The sequence below is a fragment of the Chiroxiphia lanceolata genome, chromosome 1 (genome assembly GCF_009829145.1).
Source record: "Chiroxiphia lanceolata isolate bChiLan1 chromosome 1, bChiLan1.pri, whole genome shotgun sequence".
In the NCBI taxonomy this organism is placed as follows: Eukaryota; Metazoa; Chordata; class Aves; order Passeriformes; family Pipridae; genus Chiroxiphia; species Chiroxiphia lanceolata.
In genome coordinates, this window is record NC_045637.1 from 55977142 (window position 1) to 55999023 (window position 21882).

The following is a 21882-nucleotide window of genomic DNA, read 5'->3' on the forward strand; positions in this document are numbered from 1 at the left end:
CATCAAAGCATTGCAGAATTGATGAGATATGAACAGTGCTCAAACTAGACATTGTCAATCTTCTTTTTCAAAATACTTATATGAGGGATACTGACATTAAAAAGCAGGCTTTGAACTACTATTAAATAAACAGCTTAGCTCTTACATAATAAAAGAGTTAAGAAAAACAAAGCAGAAATGGAAACAAAAAAATCTTCAAAAATGAAGATTTACTGTGCCCTATCACTGAAACTTTACAAGACCAGTCCTTACCAGATGTTAGGATTCCATATTTTAATGTTAGATCTTTATTATTATGTTGCATTTAATGATGTCAAACATAAAACGTGATAAGTTGTCAAAATGAGAACCGTGAACACTGAGTTACAGTCTTTGAAGCAGGCATCAATTTTTTTTTACAAGTGCAATGCTGGATGGCCCATGGCGGTGTCTGCACATCCATCTTTTCTACTGTGTGTCCTACAGGGGTGTTTGGATTGGCAAACACTGAATCTGAGACCATGAAGACAGAATTTGGCTCAAAGTGAATGTGAGTGCTGAGTTTTTTAAATCAGGCTTTCAGTTTGGCAGCCAGAGTTAATGAACACCCCTGAAAATACAGGCTTAAATGATCAAAAGAATAAATGTGACCAATGGGCAAAACTTGACTGAGCCATATTGGAGGTCCATCTTAAGTTACAATTGGTGACATAAAATAGAGATATAAAGAATAGAATTTTTGCCCTCTCTTGTGGTATTGTGATCAAAGACATTAAGGAGTCTACATCATCATGTGTATTCTTTTACATCTTTGTCACATTATCCAGCTGAAAAAAGGATTAAAGATGATGTGTGTATTTGTACATACGTATATAGATAGATAGAAAGGTTACATAGGTAGCTGTGGTATGTAGTAATATAATAGTTTAAAAGTTTTTGTCATTTATTTCATAGAATCATAAAATGCCTTGGGTTGAAAAGAACCTTAAAGGTCATCTAGTTCAACTTCCCCCCTGTCATGGGTAGGGACACCTTTCACTAAACCAGGTTATTCAGAACCCTGTCCAACGTGGCCTTGAACACTTCCAGGGATGGGGCATCTACAAATTCTTTGGGTGACCTCTTCCAGATTTACATGGCTATACATATGTGTATATAACTATGCATATTTATGTGTCAAGATATGTATATACATGCATGCAGATGCAGAAGTGTGTGCATATATATGTATGGATATATATAAATATTTATACACAGAGTTATTAATACCACTTTCACTTATATGCACAGTTGAGAGGTGGTCTTTCTTTTGGAAAACAAAACAAAACAAAACAAAACAAACAAAGCCCACCACTACACAACTGGATTGGGAAAATCCAATGGAAGAAATTGTCCTTTCCATGTCACTAAAACATAAATTCCCCAACATTTCAACAAGAATATATTTAAAAATATGATTTCAGAATACATTTAAGAGTTCATTTCAGCAAAATTAAGAGTCTTCCTATATTCAAAATTGAAATGTAAGATCTTAAATGAAACAGAAAGAGGGAATTTATGCACACTCATTCACCAGAAGGAAGTAGAATATAGTAATCCCTGCACCGACTTTAAGACTTCACTTTTAACTAAAGTTCACAGTATGGTAATGAGCTGTTGATTTTTGTCTTCAGAAAATGTTTACATCCAGTAGAGAGGCTTTAGACATCTGGCATATGTAAGCATGGTAAAGGGTTATTGCCTACGGGATAATAAATGAGGGGGAAAACATCCCTCCAAAATGCACTCAAAATAATAGATGAGGTTGCTATTTTTGCAGTCAGAAATTGTACTTCATCGCTTAAGATTATTTTAAGCCACCCTAATTAGAATGTACATTAAGAATTATTTGTCTTAAGTAATATAATTAAGTAATTATTTTACTCCTGTTTTTAGGAAAAATATCTTGTGACTTATATTCTCCTTGTGTATCAATTTTCTACACATTTCAGTTAATATCAACACGACTTAATCCAGTTTTAAAGCAATGTACTGAGTGTCCTTGGAAAACCAACAGAAATATGCTTTAAATCTTACTAAATAGCACAAAATACCTCAGACAGAGCATTACACCACCATAAAATATATATAATCACTTTTTAGAACACTCCTAGACAATGAAATATGACTTCTTGTTTTTAGGTCAGTGGATCAATGTATTTGTTTTTCCAAAACAGAAATGGTTTTATATAACAGGATGTCATGCCCTGAGAGAAAGGGGAAAGTAAGAATGGAGATCTCTAGAGCAGTGTAAATCACCGTGAGCTAAGCGCATTCTCATAGCAGTCATCTAGCCCTCCAAATCACAGTCCATCAGTTACCTAACCTGCAGGGGCCAACAAAGGTTTGGCATTAGTGACTTTTAGCATTTATTCTTTAAAATTCAGTGATAAATTAACAAGCATATATTTCATGCGAAGAATAAATATTCAAGCTTGATTGTTAAATTTTACCTGTGTTGTGTTTTTGTTTTAGTTTGTTTCGTGCTTTTGTGTGTAGGGGTTTTTGTCTGATAGAGCAGAGAGCAGTAGGGAGAGAAGGTACAGGAAACCAGTTTGAAGAGAGTGAACATCTCATTGGTTCATGCCCAATCTCAAACCCATCCTTTTAAACCAACTTCTTTTCCCAAGGTTCATACTGAAATATGTTAAAAGAGAATAGATGAAAAAAAATCCTCCTATTTTAAAAAAAGAATATTTTAATGATTTAATCATTATGAGAAAAAAGTCACTATAATCATCATGAGTGCTGTCATCTATAGTTAGCTTTAACTCAGCATCAGGTATCACTCTAGCTCTATTTTATAAACAGAGGAGAATGGATAAATTCAAAATCCATCAGGTCTGTCAGAGTAGTGATTACAGAAATGCCTGTCAGAATTGTCTTCTGCTTGCTTTTGATAAAGATCTCTCTATATATTTTTTAAATGGATTCTACATTACAGATACATTTTCTTCAAAAATACTGTTACTTTTCTGTAAGCTTGACCTTTATGGCTAAATCTGAACTCTACAGTAACATTAATAAGACACTTGTTTTTCTGTTATCTTACAACACACTAGTATCACTACAGGAAGATAAGATTCATGAAAATATTAGAAGCCCATCTTTGAAGTTGTTCTAAGCAATGGGACTTCAAAATCATCCAGGACAAAAGATTGTGCTATTTATGAAGCGCAGTAGCAAATATTAGTACCAACAGGCATTGAAAAAATTAATTAAGAAACTGTGAAATACACTTGCACTGGCTGATATGGAAAGCAAAGCTTTCTACCAAATCAGAGGATGGGGGCAATATCAGTTGTGCTTGTACTGGGGGGCTGTGAAAGGTTTCTATAATCACATCAACCATTAACCTAACTAAGACATTTCTAGGTTGAGGAAAGCAAGCTCCTTTTACTGTCTGAAACTTTGTTCTGATGGCACAAGAGAAATATGCTCTGTCACTTCCAAACAGGTTTATGAAAATATTTTTCTTGTTGTTAGAAAAGAACAAATAGTCAAAGAATAAAATCAATATGTGAAAAATTGCAAGTTTTCAAGAAATGGTAGAGCTATCTCCTTTGTTTCTCTAACTCCCGTGTGAATTCCTGGTCTTGAAACCTGTTATGCAGATATTCACCATCATATGAACACCCTTATTTCCAAATGAAGAACTGAGGTAAACCACTGCTGATCAAGAGATATGAAAATATTCTGAGATTTGAAAAAAACTCCCAACCTTAAACAATAAAGGAAATCAATTATTGTTTAGTTGTCAAACTTACAACTTTTCTATTCTACAGACAACTCAAACACATTTTTCAGAGGGCAATGATGTCTTAAGAGGTCACCCTTTGTGTCAGACTCAGCTGTTTCTTGATAAGTATCAACTACTAGCACTTTCTTTGCAACCATGGAAGAAGAATGTTTTTTAAAAATTATAGGGGTGTATAATGCATAAACCCATAGGAATTGCCAGAATGTTCGAAAAGCAAGGGTTAAAACCTCAGTAGCTATACAGAAGTCCAAAACAGAAAACTGTTTATTGCTCAAACTGACTACGAAGTTTAAGGGATTGGTAATGATTAGAGCCAGTGACTATGGTTAGTAAGACTGGCCTGTGGAAAAGCATGCCCTGTTTTCTCCCACTCGCTATCTATGTAACAACTGGGAGGAAAACAGCAGATTTTCACTGCACAGGAGGTTTTTCCTCCCTTTGAAAACTTTCAACTCAAACAAGTAAGGATAAAACTAGGTGGAATATATATTTTGGTATGTGTGAAGATGAAAGAGTGGAAGCTGAAAAGCAGTGAGTAGGTTCTAGTCAGTAGGAAAAGGAAGTAAAGGGGCAAGTGGAATAAGATGTTGATACAGTGAGGGGGAAACTTTTGAAACAAACCTCCACAAATAAGAGACACTTAAAAAAGATGCTTTCATATTTGATAAACTTGAGGTCTGTAGGGAATCTCAAGTTCAGGTTCAAGCCTGAGCTTTTCTCTTGGACGTTCACGCATTGTGTGTATAGGAATTTGTTACATCAAACACCTGTTTATATGCTTGGCTCATAGAATTACATTGGGAATTTCTATAGATTTGTTTTTCATATTTCCATTCACTGAAAGAAAGTGTGTTTTGACTGAGTCATCACAGAACGTGTTTAATTAACAATTTAGTAAAGGTGATCTGTAGCAGTAAACAATGATAAATCAACAAATCCAGAGTTCTATCACATATAATGTTATGATAATTACTAACATCTGTAAATAGGTGCTAGGGAACATTATATTTTCTGTGCTGGTTAACTATCACTATATCTATTGCTTTCTACCCCTCTTCACCTAAGTACCTTTGGGAAATAGTTATGGCAGATTTTTCTATAAAAGTTCAGTCTTAAAACATTCTTTTATTCTCTGCAGGTAAGAACTGCAATTTTCACGTCTTTTTAAAATATGTTTTTATTAGACAAGTTCCTTAAATGTATCAAAATACAGTTTATAATTAATTGATAGCATCTTGTCCTTTGGCAAGAGAAGAGCTTCTATATAGGTTCTAGCTGAAATACTATAAATAGAACTAGTGATCTCAGGTAGTATCCATTTCTCTGAAGTGCAGGCTGCATCAGCTCTGACATCTATTCAAAAAATAAATTTAAATGCAGTTGTCTTTGATATAAAGAGTAAAATGAAAACTATTTTAGCCAGTGCTTCTGCAATGTGCTATACTGCAAAATGGGCAACTGAATAAACCACTTTAAATTCTATCAAGATATGTTTAATTTTGACAGTAAAGAAGCAAACAAAAGCCCAGCAGTTTTCCTGTCAGAAGATTCAGCTTAGACCCAGTCACAAATGCATCATCTTCTTACTAATCCATCATCCATGTTTATTTTACTTTGTGATATTTTCTTTTAAATGCAGTCATATTTTGGTAAAATATGTATAGCTTGAGGAAAATCCTGGCTGAAACAAAGTATTAATACTCTTTCTAACAGACAACACATTAGTTATACCGCCAGCACGCTGGAGATCAAATGCAACCTCCTCGGGTTCTGCAGAAAATCCACAAAATACATCTGGAAAACATAAATTCCCACTCCCACTGAATAGTGAACAAGTGTTTCTGAAAACTCATGACTACCCTAAAAACTAACAGTCATTTCACTGCCACTAATGCCATTTTGCAATCTGAGACAAAGGACAAGTCCACATAAGTTCACATAAGTTCAGTCAGTGAACTCAGCATAAGAGAATGTTATACTGATGCATAATATCACAAAGCCATAGAAAATGCTGAGACATATAGCAGGACTGCTGGCTGTACCTCCCACATAAGTCATGATCCATCAACCATCGCAATTTCTTTAGATATTTTCAGTGGCTGACCTTCTTTGGGGCAAAAGAAAAGAGAAAAGAAATTTAATTAAGCAAATATATTTATTTTCTGTGGCTTAATTCTTGTATTTCTCCTCTAATTGCTGAACAGGGGACAAAGATATTTATAGTCATATTTATGGCTCTGAAGTCTGCATCTATTCCTTGAAGAGCATGGTAATAACGAGAAAATGGTGCCCAGCTACTAAAGGTGTGTTAGGAAAAAGCTCTGATCAGGACCACATGTAAAGAAATATCAAGGTCCCCTGGGAGAATATTTGCCTCTGGAAACTCCCTCCCCTCAGCTAGGGAGGAAGAAAGATAAAAGTAGATTAATTCTTTGGCATTTGCAATAAAAGCAGCTGAGTCGGGATTGCAATGCTGAAATTCAGAAAGGAGAAAGTTTCTTACGTAGCAGATGAAGGTAGAGTAGTCATAGGAATCAATGTATTCCTGGGGTTTTTCATGTAAAGCTTGGAATTCAAATAAATTTAAAACGTAAAATCGGGGAATATTGAAAATTCAGTAACACTCAAATATCCAAATAGATATGACATTTTGGAAACTAAAGGGATTTCCCTGAAAACTGCAAGGAAAAAACATTATGGAGTGGACAAAGAAACCTGCTATTTGTTGTTATAAAATAATAGGAAACAGGTAATTTTTCACTTCTTTCTCTGCGTGTCATGATGGATGTCACTCAAAAACACATATCACTGTTTGGATTGGATTCAGATGCATTTCATGTTTGCATTTGAATTTAGGTCTGTCACAACCGATAAAGAGTGGTAAATGTGACATTACTGCATCTAAAGATCATTAAATGTCAGCTCATGCACTGGCAGCAAAATGGCTGGCAGAAAGTCAATGATGCAAGAACTGTATGGAGTGTGAAGAGCAGGGATGGATCTAGGGCAACAGGGAGTCATGCAAGCTGTGAGCAATCAATCAATCTTTTTATACTGAGGAAAAATAAAATGAGATGTAAAGGGAGTTCTCAGTGTATAGGTAGAGAGAAAAACTTCTTTGTAAGTGTTTTGATTCATGTCTGTGTGCATTTAGTAACCATGAAGAGGTCAGTAAAAAGCATACATTGTACTCCAGCCAATTTCTTTTGTGGGTTTCAAAGTAACTCACTTATCTATTTATTTTTATCTGTTGCTTGAGCATGGCTAGTTTAGGCAACTCCTACTGATCACTCAACTCCTTGGTGTTTATGCAGAATTATAAAGACATAACTAAATGTGAATACAGAATTGCTTGAATTTTGTGCTATATAATACCATCTCCCATGGCTTCTTGTTTTTCAGGTTTTAAAAATCATTTACTAATAAATACTAAATACAAACTTTACTTTACAATGGATAAAAATAATGTCCATATTTAGAAGTTCTTTAAATTACTTCCAAATTTTGTGTATCATAACCTGCAAAAACTTATGTAAATAGCATAATTGGCTTCTGATTTAGACAGAAGACAGTAAAAAGCTCCAGCAAAACAAAAAACGGCACACATATGTAATCCTTTTCTGTAAGAGTACCTCTAAGTAAATATATGCTGACTGACTAAATTTTTCTTTCATAACTGTAAACAATATAAAAAAAATATGGCACAATTTTAACTTTCCTTTTTTTAGAAGGATAAATCAAGATAAAATCCATTTGGATTGCCGGAGCATGCCAGAACCAAAACTGCACAAACTTGATGTAATGACTTTTGTGCATAAAGATTACTCAGTTTGATTCAAAAGTTACTCTTTGAGCAATGACTTCTGTTAAGTTGCATGCAAAAAGACTCAGGTGAGCACACACACAGGAGCACAGAGGAAGAAGGACAGGGAGGAACACAAATAATAGCCTGACCCTGCTTTTCCCATGGCCATCCCAGGAATTTAATCAGCCTGTTAGAAGGCCTGTCTCCACAAATGCAAGTACAGTGGCAGGTGGGGAAACCCCAGGAACATATTTGAAGAGCCCCATCACCTTCCAAGGACTGTCCCATGGGAATCATCAACCTTACAGTCTGGATGTAAAGCACCCAGAACAAGTATGCTGGAGAGGATCTGTAATCAACTTCTGGGCAGAGGAAGTATCTAAGCCCGGATACTGAAGGAATACACGTTGTATGTGTGTATGAATGTTCATACACACCACTAGAGAGGAGAACAGGATTTAATAGCATCTCAAATATTATCAAAATTATTTTAACGGTCCATATACAATAAACTCTTATGTATACCATACAATCTTTTTTGTTTGGCTTGTTTTCAGTAAATTTTTATTTTTGCTTTTAAGCAAGAAATATGATTGTTTATTATTTTATATTTACTTTTTATTTTAATGATCTCCTATGAGAAATTTTCTTCTTACTCTGCATACGGACTTTGAATATGGCTGCAATATTCCCTTCTCATTTTAATCTAAGACAGATCAAGACCACAGACTGATTTGTGAAAATACTCCTCTGATCACACCTGAATTCTTCCAGACCTCAGAGGACGAAGAATTCTTCAGAAAGTCACATTTCTAGCAGTAGCCAAAACACTAGGGAAACAACATACTCAACTTTGCTATCATGTTTTGGGCTTTGCTTTGTTTTTACAAAAAAACCCAGATACTAGGGATTTAAAAAAAAACTTTGGGCACATGGATGAGCAGTAGAAATACAATTTTTGAATGTATTTTGTGTTCCTAAGATCTGGATTGCCCTTAAAAAATTTAAGTAGTTTTCAGGTACATGTCTACCATTTTCTACTTCTGTTTGAACAGAAAAAGATGACTCCTGAGGATCTTAAACATTTTGCTGGTAAACTGCTTCAGTGTGCGGTAGAATGCTCCACGATTGAAAACACGATGCTAATATTCTTCTGAAGGAAAGGTATTTCTGTCTTCAAACTGCTTTCTACGATTTTAGCCAAGACTGAGACTTTTTTGAAAATTCCAGGAAAAAACCTTTTCTATTGGAAAATGTTTAAAAAAGTAAAGCAAATAAAAAGCAGTCTTTCCAAATCACTGTAAACTCTCTGTAGCATTTAGGTTCCCCTACAGAATCTCCTTGGTGGCCTATAAACATATACTATTGCTCTATATACTCACAGTATTTGCACAAATGTACTACCCTCACACTGCTCTCACCTCACACCACTCTCCCCTCATATTGCTCTCCCCTCACACACCTCTCTTCCTTCACACAACGCTGCCCCTCACACGCTGCTTCATCCTCACAAACCCCTCCACCCTCATGGCACTCCCCCTCACATACCTCACCACAAAAATGTCACAAATTTTCATATTTTCACAAGTGCAGAAGGTGAATTCCATGTTTTTTCCTTATGCAAAAATGTGAAAAAAGTCTTAGCTATGTTTTCAGAACATAAAAGAGTTGATTTGAGTTCAAGCTCAGTGTTTAAGCAATATTACAATAATGTTAAATGAACATGACTATGTCTGAGAGTGTGTAGTAAACATGACTCTGATTACATACTTTTCTTCCCTTCTTACAGGTCATTCAAATCCTACATTTTAATAAAAATCTTTTATTAGCATTTAAAGAATATTTGGATCTGACAGACAATGCTGAGAGTTCATATTACAGATTTCTTTTATTATTGTTAGCAAGAAGATAAATATGTGTCATCTAGCATTTTTTGTTTCCTTCTTTTCTCCTGAAAGTCCATATGAGTATTCTGAATGCATCATCCTCTTCCATAGAAGTACTGAGAACACTAGGTTAACAAGCCATTGCCTATCTTCCCTTCTTCCCCTTGGAGTGGAAAAGAGAAGCACTTTCTGGAGTGCTTGCCCCACAACCCTTTACTGAGAATGTACTGCATTTCACCTGGGCCCTTCAGTGCTGCCTCAGCTCCCTAGGGGATTGCCTCTCACACTGATGGGCAGCTGCTCAGTGACAGTGCAGTCTGCTTCCTAGCCAAAGCAGACACTCAAAGTCCTGCTCATTTGGATGCCCTCTTTTCACAGATTAACATTTGAAATGTCACATTTTTCAGAGTCATTACATCCTATTACACAGATGTCTTTCTGGAATTCATACCTCTTTGTCATCGGAGTCATGCCTATAGTAAAATTAGAAATACTTGAGCACGCTGAAAAAGTGACAAGGGATATGGAAATCTACAATAATTACTAAAATACGAAGCTGGACCTAGTTCTTCTCTTGAAAAGTCAAGACAGGTATCAAGTACATAGTTAAGCTCCCATATTTCCTACCTAAGTAAATTATAAGGAAACAATGAAAAAAACAAAGAGTAAGAATCTGAAGACTGAGTTATCTTTTAATATTTTTCCTTTTGACAGCCCCTTCCTCTTTTCACTTAACAGTTTGAAAAATCCACTGATGGACCCCGACTCTCCTGGCGATGGCTGAACACCTACCTACCCATGGGTAGTGGTAAATTAATTCCTTGTGTTGTTTTTCTTGCATGCACAGCTTTTGCTTTACCTATTAAACTATCTTTATCTCAACCTGTGAGTTTTCTCACTTTTACTCTTCTGATTCTCTCTCCCATTCCATCAGGGGAGAGTGAGCAAGTGGCTGTGTGGAACTTAGTTGCTGCAGGGGGTTAAACCTCAACAATATTAAAAGATAATTAGTAAATCAAACATCTAGCAGCTATGAAGTACCAAACTGTGACTTCCCTTTATATTCAATGTACAACTATATATTGCAATGTGAAAATAAGGACTAACCAATAATCAAATATCGAGATCTTCTTTGACAGGACATCTTTAATGAAAAATCAAAAAAGCTAAGGTACAAAATTAAATGTACATAACAGACACTGAGCCCTCAGCTGGTCCAGTATACCCAGCCGGGACACCATATTTTAAAAAATATGCTGACTTTCTCCAGCTTATTTACATGAAAGAGAGAAGAGCTTGAAAAGTAAAGAAAACATGGAAGTTTTCTATGGAGAAAAAGGTAGTGGATTAACATTGATTTAATCTTGAAAAATCTGAAGGAAAAATATTTAAGAGGCCTCAAACATATGAAAGATACTTTAAAGAGTACAGAAATACTTTTAAAGAAGATGGAGATAGAATAAAATGTAACAGGTTCACACTTTAGTGAGGAGATTTCTATAGGAAATTATGAAAAAACTTCAAATGTACAGATAGTTAAACCTGGAAACAGATTACCTATGACAGTCCAGAAACCCTAATCGTGTCAGTTTTAAGAAACAGTTCAACAGAAAACTAAAATAATGACTTAGATGTAGTCAACACTGTTCATGGCAGGGAAATGGACTTAATTAACTCTTGGAAAAATACTTAAGCTGTGGCTACATGCAATTAAAGTCTGCATCATATATGCATGCGTACATGAGATAGACTAAAGAGTGATTTTTTTCTCCCTACTATCCAAAACTGATCAGCAATATCATTACCTTCCTTACATGTTGTAGGAAAACATTTGCTTATTGACCATGTGTTGTAAGCTTCCATTTTCATTATTTGAACTCAGTGAGAAAGCTAAAAGGTAACACAATTCTCAGCTATGATGTCACTAGGCTTGAATACTACAGATAAAATATTTAATGTTTTTCATAAAGGAAGGAAAACCTCTGAGAATCTCATCACTCAGAGCTATAATATATTGGATGAATAACAGAAGTGGGACACTTACCTATTAGAAAACGACAGTTAGAGTTAAATCAGAAACTTATACAAACCCATCTATCTTTTATGAAGAAATCAGGATTCAATCCTTACTTACAACTGAAGTCCTATAGAAAAGTACAAAATAAAGATATAATAAGTGTTCTCTTACTTTAAGTTTTTGCTAATGTGTACTAAGAGGATGGAAAGGGAGGGGTTAGTAAAAGTAAAATTTAACTTGACAATTAACTAGTTTTGACTAGTTATGTATGTTTTCAGTGATATTTTCACTCTTGTGGACCAGCAGAACTGTTGAGCTCCACAACTGTGAAAAGGTAATTTTTAAAGTTTTCATAATCTTCAGTAAATGTTTGCCCCCTCTGTTGTCACAACCTCTATATGTAACATAGTTTATTTTACCCAGTAATTTTCTTTTAGATCTTCCTTCTCAGAAACGAACACCTGTTCAAGATAACTCATTGAGGAATAGGAACGACTGTTTCCACGTTCTCATTCCCAAAGGATTTACTTAATTCATTGAGATCATTGAATGTTTTGCTTAAAACATTATTTGTCCACCGCTCCTCCATTTAGTTCAGCGTTGCAAAATTATTTATGTTAGTTGATCATAGGAGTTTATGTCTGTCTTGTGCTATCAAACCTGGTTAGGCACAGAAGGCATTTATCATAAGCCTTGTTGCTAAAACAATTCTCTGTCCATGAAGCTCAGTTTATCTGTACGAGCTGACACTTTTGAGTGTTTAACCCTCCCCCCAAACCAATCAGTACTCTCATTTACAAAACTTGTCCCATAAGATTTCTTTATTTGTCATTGATTTTACAGTTACTCAGTAGTCAGCGTACATTGATGATTACAGAACTGCCAAGAGGGAGGGCTGTTGGCTGAAGGAAGGAGAAAGAATGGCATTTTTATACATGCTATCTAAGTTATATTTATGGACTGAGGAAGTAATTTTCCTCTCTCAGGTACTTGAAAGAAGATGCACTGCAGTCTATATAAGACTCTTGTTCTCTGTGTTTTACAGCTACCTAGATGAATATTAATATGAGGTAAGGGGAAAAAGTAAGGAAAGTTTCTTTTCAGCCTTGGATAGTAATTTGTTTCAATGCATAAACAAAAAAAAAAGATCACTAGTTTTCATTTTAAAGAAAATGTATCACTTCTGCTCAGTGTAGCAAGCAGAAAGTTTCAAAGTAAACATGCACTTCCCAACAAGCACAAACTGTGAAATGTATTAGAAAATAAAGGTTTTAATGTCAATTATCATTAAAAACCTTATTTTCAAAAACACTTCACAGTTTAGTCATGCTGAGAAGTGCTTCTCATCTTTGAAATTTTCAGCCTGCTACACTGAGCAAAATGGGTGCAATTTTCTTTTAATTGTTTTGAACACCATGTGTGAGAGAACATGACAGAATGCAAATTGCTTCTACAAGACGTAAGAGGCAGAGATGTTGTTGAATTTTGTGGCATCTCTCTGTGAACTGAAAGCATGAGGCACACTACTTTTTTAGCAATAGGTCAGGAAGGAATGTCTCTCTCCCTTGTTTTGAAGGTAATGCATGCTTTTTCTCTCATTTTAGTTTGCAATGAAAGACAAGAAACCAAAAGATTACATGTCCGTAGTGCAATAGCAGTTCTGTACTCAGTAGCAATAGTTGGGACCCTGGGTCAGAACTAAACCAGACTCACATAGATCCATCCATGTGACATAGACATTTTCTAATATTCTGTATGGCAAGAGAGGGTGAAACATTGTTTCTTTATATGAGCATTTGGGCTCTTTGAAAGTAACCTCTCTACCTTCTAGCTATGCATACAGTAAACACAAACTGCAAAGCAATCTGTTTTCTTTTGTCTTTTTAACTGGTCAGGCTGAACTGGAGCAAGAAATTATTATGTATTAAGCTCCACCATGCGCTAATCATAATGCGGCAACACGGTATTTTACACAACAGGCCAGCATTGCAGGTGCAAATGATCCTTATCCTGTGAGTATTAGACACCAAGAACTAAAAAAAAATAACTAAATGTACTGATTGTCCAGTCTTTTTCCCATAACCTCTGCAGAGCTAAGCATTTCTATTTTATACAGCTATTATGAATCTCCGCACACACACACTGTAACTATATCAAAATAGAAAGAGGACAAAACTCAGAATGTCTATGAAATGAGGCAATTAGCAACAATGAAACAAACACTCTGGTTCTATCTCATATGACCAATTAGGCACTACTGATGAGGCTACCAGAAGATGTTTCCCTCTGCAGTACTTCTCTGGCTTTGCCTAGCTAGTTTGCTTTCTGTAGCACTGTGTTATAAGGCACAGAGGTCATATTTCTCTTTGAAAGCCTCTAATGATCTGACAAAAGTTTTCAGTCGAGTTGGAATAGAAATTCCCTCAGGATAATTTGACATTGCATTATTATTGCAATACTTTCTACAGATATTCCAAAGTCAAATTAATGTAATTTTTTTAGGGGTAAGTGCCTACTGCAATGTGGTTTCTTTGTGCAACATGACAGAACTGTCACACTATTTTTTATCAAACTTCTTGTGGTTTCAGAAAACATTTTCTCTTTTTCAATCTTCATCTAGGAAACACAGGTACTCCTGGATATCTTGCACTTCAGCTGTACATGAGAACTTTAGTTTTATGATTTTCAATTCAATTTCTGAGACTCATCATGGAAGTTCCATGTGAATTTCCATACCTGGTCTCATTCTTATGAAGCTGAATGAAATGAAACAAATAACAGGACAAACTTGTGAGAAAAAATTCATTGGGCCATAACATAGAGCAGATCTACATATAGCTGGAAATCTGTGTAAGGACTGCTGGAGGCATTCTAAGTTCACAATTAATGTCACGGGAAAGGGTTTTCTTTGCATAGCACAGCAGCAGGAGGCTGTTTTGAGACAAATGAAGGGATAGATCTGCAAAGAGCTGGTTAACAAATCTTTTTGTAGAAACCATAAGTACAAGGATGCTGCAGGTATTCTGGAGTGCTTCTTTCCCCTTCTTTCTCTCCTTCCCCTCAAAGATAAAGAAATGAAATCTATTCTTTTTCTTGTTCTGCATACATGAAATGAGTTTTATTCTATTATGAATTTGCTCCTCTGCTTTTACTTACTTAAACATGACCATTATTCTTTTAATTCATTTCTCTTTAAGACATATCTATACTACAAACATTAGAAATCAGGATAGAAGTCTTGCACACTGAACATGAAAAGAAGCTCTGTTCAGCTTAAGCATAAAGGACAAAGCTGAAGTTTTTCACAAAACTCTCAAAGGCAAAACTGTTGAAGAACTTTTTCTACTATGATTGTATGTGTGAACAAGCCATGTTTAAGAAACAGCATAGATCCATCCATGTGACATAGACATTTTCTAATGTTCTGTATGGCAAGAGAGGGTGAAACATTGTTTCTTTATATGAGCTATCATAAAAAGAACTGCTTTAAAAAAAAAAAAAGAGAGAAAGGTAAAAAGTAACCATGTATCAAACATGCACATTCATGGCCACTTTCCTGAACAGTGTAAATTGGAAATATATATTGTTGTATATCTTGTGTTTCTTCCATTTTATGTCTCAGTATTTCTTGAAATTCTGATTTTTCGTCATATCAAACATTACTTCAAAAAAAAAGTCAAAGTCTTGTAATGAAGGTCTAGTTTTCTTGTTCAAGATGTTCATGTGTTCAAACCACAGGACATTGCTTTCTTCCTTCAATCTCACAGATTTTCATTACAGTTCAAATAACTGAACATATTGGCCCATGATCTATCTTTTAAGTCTTCTAAGGGAAAGTAGGGGAATATTTAATTTTAAATAAAATCTTGTGTTCAAGCTAATCAGAAAGGGACATATATCCTGGAAACACCTCAACACAAAAAATACAGGAAAGTGCACCATGGATGAGAGCACTGCTGAGAAAAAAACCATTGCAGAGCTTTTTGGGATGCTATATAACCTTGTGTACAAGGGCTGTTATGTGCCTTTCCGTGTTCTTGACATGGCCCTTTTATTGCCCTTTCAGACTGTACCTTTGCTGACTGCAAGTACAGAAAGAAAGCAGCAAATTTATGTTTTCTCTGTATTTTAGATTGGACTCTTCATTTTGGCATTTGAAACCTTGTTGAGACTGCTTTTAATATGAAAAGAGAAAACATATAAGCGGTCCTCAAGAAGTAGGCAAAATTTATTCCAAATAAAGTCAGATACTAATATATTAAGTAACTTTTAGCTTTGTCACAAAAGTATTAGCAGCTTTTAGCACCTTTGCTTTACAAACAATTATTCATAAATATTGTGTTATTAATCATAACTCCATATAATTTGAGGCTTTTTGATCATGTTTTGATCAACATAACTGGTCTACTCTGGACTCCAATTGGGAGGTCTGGAGACACACTATCTTTAAGGCTGCTGCTGCTTTTGAGAAAGCACACAGGATCATTCTTGAGGAGAAAAGACAACACAGAAAGAATCGTGTCTTGCAGAATATACCACCTAAGGAGTCCTTCTGCTGTGCCTTTTGCAACCGGACGTGTCTATCTCGTATTGGCCTTTTTAGCCACCAGTGCGCTTGTAACAAATGTGAGTAGAGCCATTCCCAAATCTTTGCTGGAGAAGCCTAACCATGATGATGATGAGACGCTGTTACTTTTGGTCTGTGTTTGGCCCAGCCATCTGTGAGAGTTTGTTCTTTTCCTGCCAAGTTACGTGTAAACAAGCACTGATAAACGAGAACTTCATCCTTGAAGGAAGCATCTTGTATAAACTGAAATAAACTGGGGTCTGGCTATCGGCTAACAGCCCTCCAAGGACATTTGAACGAGAAAGTAAAGAGGAGGATAATGAAGTAAGCCTGAGGCTCATTTAGGAAAGACCCTAGAGGTGCAGCACGCAGGCGCGGGGAAATTCCAGTGTACTCACGCATGTGCAGAAGGGGCACCACTTACAAAATGGGGGGAGGGACTGAAGGCCTCTAGCTGGGTGGTGCTGGCCACATCTGCCCAGGTAGACATCATAGGTTAATTGTATAAAAAGCAGATAGCTCTTGCTGGGAGCAGACTCAAGCTTCACATGAAGGACGTTACCTCTGTGGAGACACTCGCTATCTTATGAACCTACCAACACTCCGAGGATGCAGCTTCTGCTATGGGGAATTCTAAGCATTCTGGGATCAGCAAGACAACTTCATGAATAACACCTGAGTGAGCGGGGGGTTGTCTTGGGGGTTTGTTTCCCTTCTCTTTCCTGTGTCTTGGCTTCTTGTTGTGTTGGTTACTACTTTGTAATAAATATTGTTTTGTTGAGCTTTCAGCAGTGTACTGCTTTCAGTACATTCTCCCTGCTACATCATGGCTTGGCTTATGTGACAACAAGCCTGCTGGTGACAGATGGGGTACACCTGTCTCAAAGCAGGAATGTTAACAGCGCTCATTGAAAGAGCTCTAAACTAGATTTGGAGGGGAAAAAAGGATATAACCAGGCTGACTAGGGATAAGCTCAGGAGTAACATGACAATGTTTGAGGGACGGCATGCTAGCAAGGTCCTTTGGTCTGCTGTCTTAGTGGAGGTAGGGAATGGAGTTCCATGTGGCAGCAAAGACACAAGGGTTGTCAATGTGTTAGAAACCATGGAAACACCTGAGAATGGTCATATAGGAATTAGGACTTCTCACCCCAAAAAGGTGAAAGAACCAATAGGTGAAGTGAAGAACATCTATATCAACGCACACAGTGTGGGCACCAAACAGGAGGAGCTGGAAGCCATTGCACAGCAATAAAACTATTACATAGCTGCCATCAGGGCAGCTGAGTCACCAGTGGTTCCCCAGAGCTCAGTATCTTTAGTATGTTTAGTATCTTCACTGATGACCTGGACAAGGGAATTGAGTGCATCCTCACTGAGGATGAGGACCTGCTGCAAGAGATGTACAAAGCCTGAGGCAGGACTAAAATGAATGTCTTCTATGATGCAAAGACTCTGTGACAGAAACTTGCATGTATATCACGCTCTCCAAAATAGCATTCTCAACAATTGCCAACACATATGCAGGTAAGAAGTCTTACAGTGGCTCACATACCTTTTATACATTGAACAAACCATAACTATTTTAACTTCTGTAAAGTATGAGCGTATATTAAAGTATGAGTTTATGTGAAGTACAGTTTCACTGAAGCATATTTAAGAATGTGTGCTTTAAGAAGAGTGATGAGTCAGTAAAATTTTCAACATAAAAAAATGCCCTTGGTTGTAGGAAACTGAGCAGTGTTCAATGTTTCAATTGCTTTGCACATCTTAGTGTGTCCTTCAGTTCAAATACCTTCTTAGATCAGCAAAGGTCTATGCTGTAAGTGACAGCACTGAGCTTCCTATACATGCATGAATTATTCATTTCCTAAAGAGATACATTAAAAAGAGAGCTATTTAGAATTTAATGCATATTAATAAGACCATTCACCAGCTTACCACATATATCTATGCTAAAGAAATCAATATGGAGGTGTAGTTTATTAGCAGCGTGCCTGGAACATACAACACGGTTCCAGAAAAAAATTCACTTTCAAGACTAGAGTTACTTAATCTTCAGCATTCTGAAAGCACACAGGGATTTTACTGAATTGAAAGCAGAATATTACAGAGAAAAGAAACTATTAATAAAGGCCCTATTTGCTTAAGCCTTTTGCAAAATTGGTCTCTAAAGGAAAAGTTAATTTCCAAGTCACATTCATAAAAGATAAGCATCCTAAGCTATAGACCACAGATACAAATATCCACACCACAAATAGTCAGATCTGGAGTTTTAGTTTACTTTACTGCAATCCTGCAATCCTTCTGCAATCATCTCTTACTCTGGAATTGCCCGTCAATCAGACCATAAAATGGTAAATTATTTAGCAGTACATTGATATGATGAAATCTGTAGTGAACTAATTTTAATAGCAATCTCAAACAAAATCCTTAATTCCCTAATCTACTCTTTTAAAACACTTAGTGAAGTAGAAATTTGCTTTTGAATTTTTACAAGTATTTGTGACAACACGTCTTCCAGTCGTCATTCAATACTTTTGCATTCTTAAAAAATAAGGTACAGAAATCCACAGTGTAACCCTTATTTTTCTCCCAAGTCAGGCACCGTATTTTGAAACAGTTCTGCATCCAAGCTAAATGGTTACTCTAAGTTACACTGACAGAATTCCCACAACCACTATACTGGTTTTTGGCCATAAGATAATATCAGTGCAGTCACACAAGCTCACTGGAAACTCTGTAGTTGCTCCATTGCAGGTTGTTGATTTGCTCATCAAGAAAATGTTCTGCTTAGCAAGTCTTTCTCCTTGAGCCATCCCTCCATGCCACCCTTATTTATCTTCCCCACTCGAATTTTAAGGCCAGTGAAAATATTTTGTCTTTGGAATGAATGCACTTTACACTTCTACCACAGATCAACCTTTGAGTTTTCCGATGTCATAATAGCTCACTGGCTCTACGTCAAGATGATAAGGAATCTTTCAGGTTTTCTGGTTTTCTTTATTGCAGTCAGCATGAGTTACAATAATCCCTTTTCTTGATAGTGACCATTAGACAAGCCAAAATTAGTTATGTAACACTCGGGTTGGCTCAGACACAATGTGCTAAATAGAGTCATTCTATTGATATAAATGCATTAAGAAATCAATTTCATTGTGATCTCAGCTGAATGAATGAAGCTGAGTCACCTAGTGTAGAGTAGAAATAGACGGTTGAAATAAAGTTAACTAGGACTCATGTAAGTAGTGTTGGGATTTTTGTAAAGTGACTCACTCACCTGTCAAAAAAGGCTCAGAACTCAGCAAGAAAAGATCACTGAATTAATCAGAAATTTTTACTCCACACTTTCAAAATCTGTCACAAAGAGGAGAAAAATAATCAAACAGAAAAGCTAGCACTGCATCAAGGTCACAGGTATAAGTCTTTCTCACCAAAAATTCTGTCCAAGACCCTGCTGACACTACACATGATAAATGTGAGAAGACTTCTGGCAGGATCAAGAGCATACCAGGTGTCATCCAGAAGAGTGTATTTATGTCTTTATTAAAGAAAATATGAGCCTTTTTTTTTAAACAAGTTCTCAGCTTTAGTTATTTCAAGAATAAAGGTAGAGTAGGCATCCTGCAATTTGAACTCAGTTCTTTCCTAAATCTACCCACTTATAGCTGTTTTTAGATTTGTGCAAATCTCTTTACACTCTGTTATAATCCTGCAATTGGTCCCTTATCAAAAAGCTGCTGCTTAAGCATCTACAATTTAAAATCCCTCTCCCCTTTGCCTCATTTCTGATAAAAAGAAAAAGAAGAAAAAACAAAACCCAACATCTCTACTTGCCTGTTTAGGGGGGTTTATTTTCCTACTCTACTAGCTCAGCTACAGCTGAATACAAGGACAGATATGGTTTCAAAGTCATCTACTATACTCAGATCTGTCAAGGGTAGTGACAGTCTCTTAAGCATTGCTTCTTTCTGTACACACAGGTTTGGTAACATGAAGTAAAGCGAACTCTTTCTTGGCCATGTGGCCACTTGTATCAGGGCCTTTGGTTCCTCCAAATCTAGCATTAACTATATGTAGAAGAGGTGTAACAACACAGCTTTGGCCATTTGATGTCCTCAAGATGTTGTAAGATTATAAAATAAAGTGTTAATTACATTTCTTTTATAATAATAAAGCACTCAAGTTTGGATTTAAAAAATCCTCCACGGAAAACATTGCTGTTTCCTTTAATCCAGGGTGCCTTGAAGAGATTCTATTTTCTGCTCTCAGTTACATTAAGCACTTATTCTAGAAATCCACGGGGAATTCGTGTTACACAGAATGTTGAAGTATGCATTTCTAAATATATTGGATGAAATGAAACCTGGAAATATATGAATGATTTATACTAATGAATATGGGGATTGTTCATTTAATAGACAGACATATGTTTTTCTGTCTCTAAAGGACTTAAAGGCTCTCAGTTTAAGTAAACCACATCTAATGTAAAGCTCAAAAAAATATTTATTAAAGCTAGTGCCTTTTCTTTGATAGAAGTTCCATTTTCCCTGTCTGAAGTGACTGAAGTAGTATGAATACATATTCTTGTCTTGCAATGTTTACTTAACAAACATCCTATATTGACACACATAGGAACTATTAACAAGTTAATTTTCTTTGGCCTAAGACATTTCTAGCATTTTCATTGGTTCAAAAACTGATTCTAGCTGTGACCAAGAAATTTGGTTCCTTGTTAGCATATTCCCACCAAATATTGCCTTTTATCCTAACAGAATTATGAATGACCCCGGGACTCCAGTCAGATTCTGGGCACACTAGTCAGATAATTGGCGTTCCTTTGGAAAATAGGTAGCTCGTACTCTACTTATAACTTCCGTATAGTTTTTCATCTTACTTTCAAAATGTTTTGCATATTCCATAAAGAAAAATTAAAAAATTTAAAGATTCCCTATGAACGGTTTCCTATATTGTATCTGATGGTAGTTGAGGTGATTCTTCCTCAACTAAATTTTCACGTAGACTGATCATGACAAGTAAATCAGAAAACCTTATATTGCATTCTAGGTAGAATATTACAAATGCTTCTCATCAGGTATATATAATACAGAAGATTTTGTGCCTAGTTCATTTATATGGAATCTAAACCCATCTGTTAGATGTTCACATTCATGACAAGTCACTACGAGATTCGTAATTCCATTATCAATCTATTTGGGAACTTAAAAATTTCAAAATTTATAGAATTGAAACAAGGGACAGGACTACCGTTAGAAAAACAGGGATATTGTGTCTTCGAATCTTAGAAAGTATGGAGGGATCTTTAAGAAATCAGTTGAAAAGCAATGAATTTGATGTGTGGGGTCACACCACAGTATAATCTTGGTATCATCTTGTTAATCGCCATGTTGATCAAGATCCTTGCTAAGGCATGCTGTTTCTCTAAGGTGGCTCCTGTGATAAAGTTTTCTTTACAGGCATATCAGTATAAAGGAAATAGCACTCATGCGGAAGTGAATCTTATTTACGTAAGATTTGCAATTCAATAGGAATGGTGTTTCCTGTAGAATGAATAGGGCTGCTCAGAAATGTGGAGAGCATTGCCTCCAGTCTTGTAAGTACATGTAAAGAACATGTGATCCCGGTTAGGCTTTGGAAGCTATTCAAACAGGTATACTGAGTTATTTGCAACCTTTAAGTAAACTGGTATGAAAGGAAAACTTTGTTGATAGAAATGGTATTTTTAGAAGGACAGCAACAGACTGCCAAAGTTCATGTTCATAATAAATCAGAACATCTGATCATGGCTAGGCTTCGCGAACAAAGATT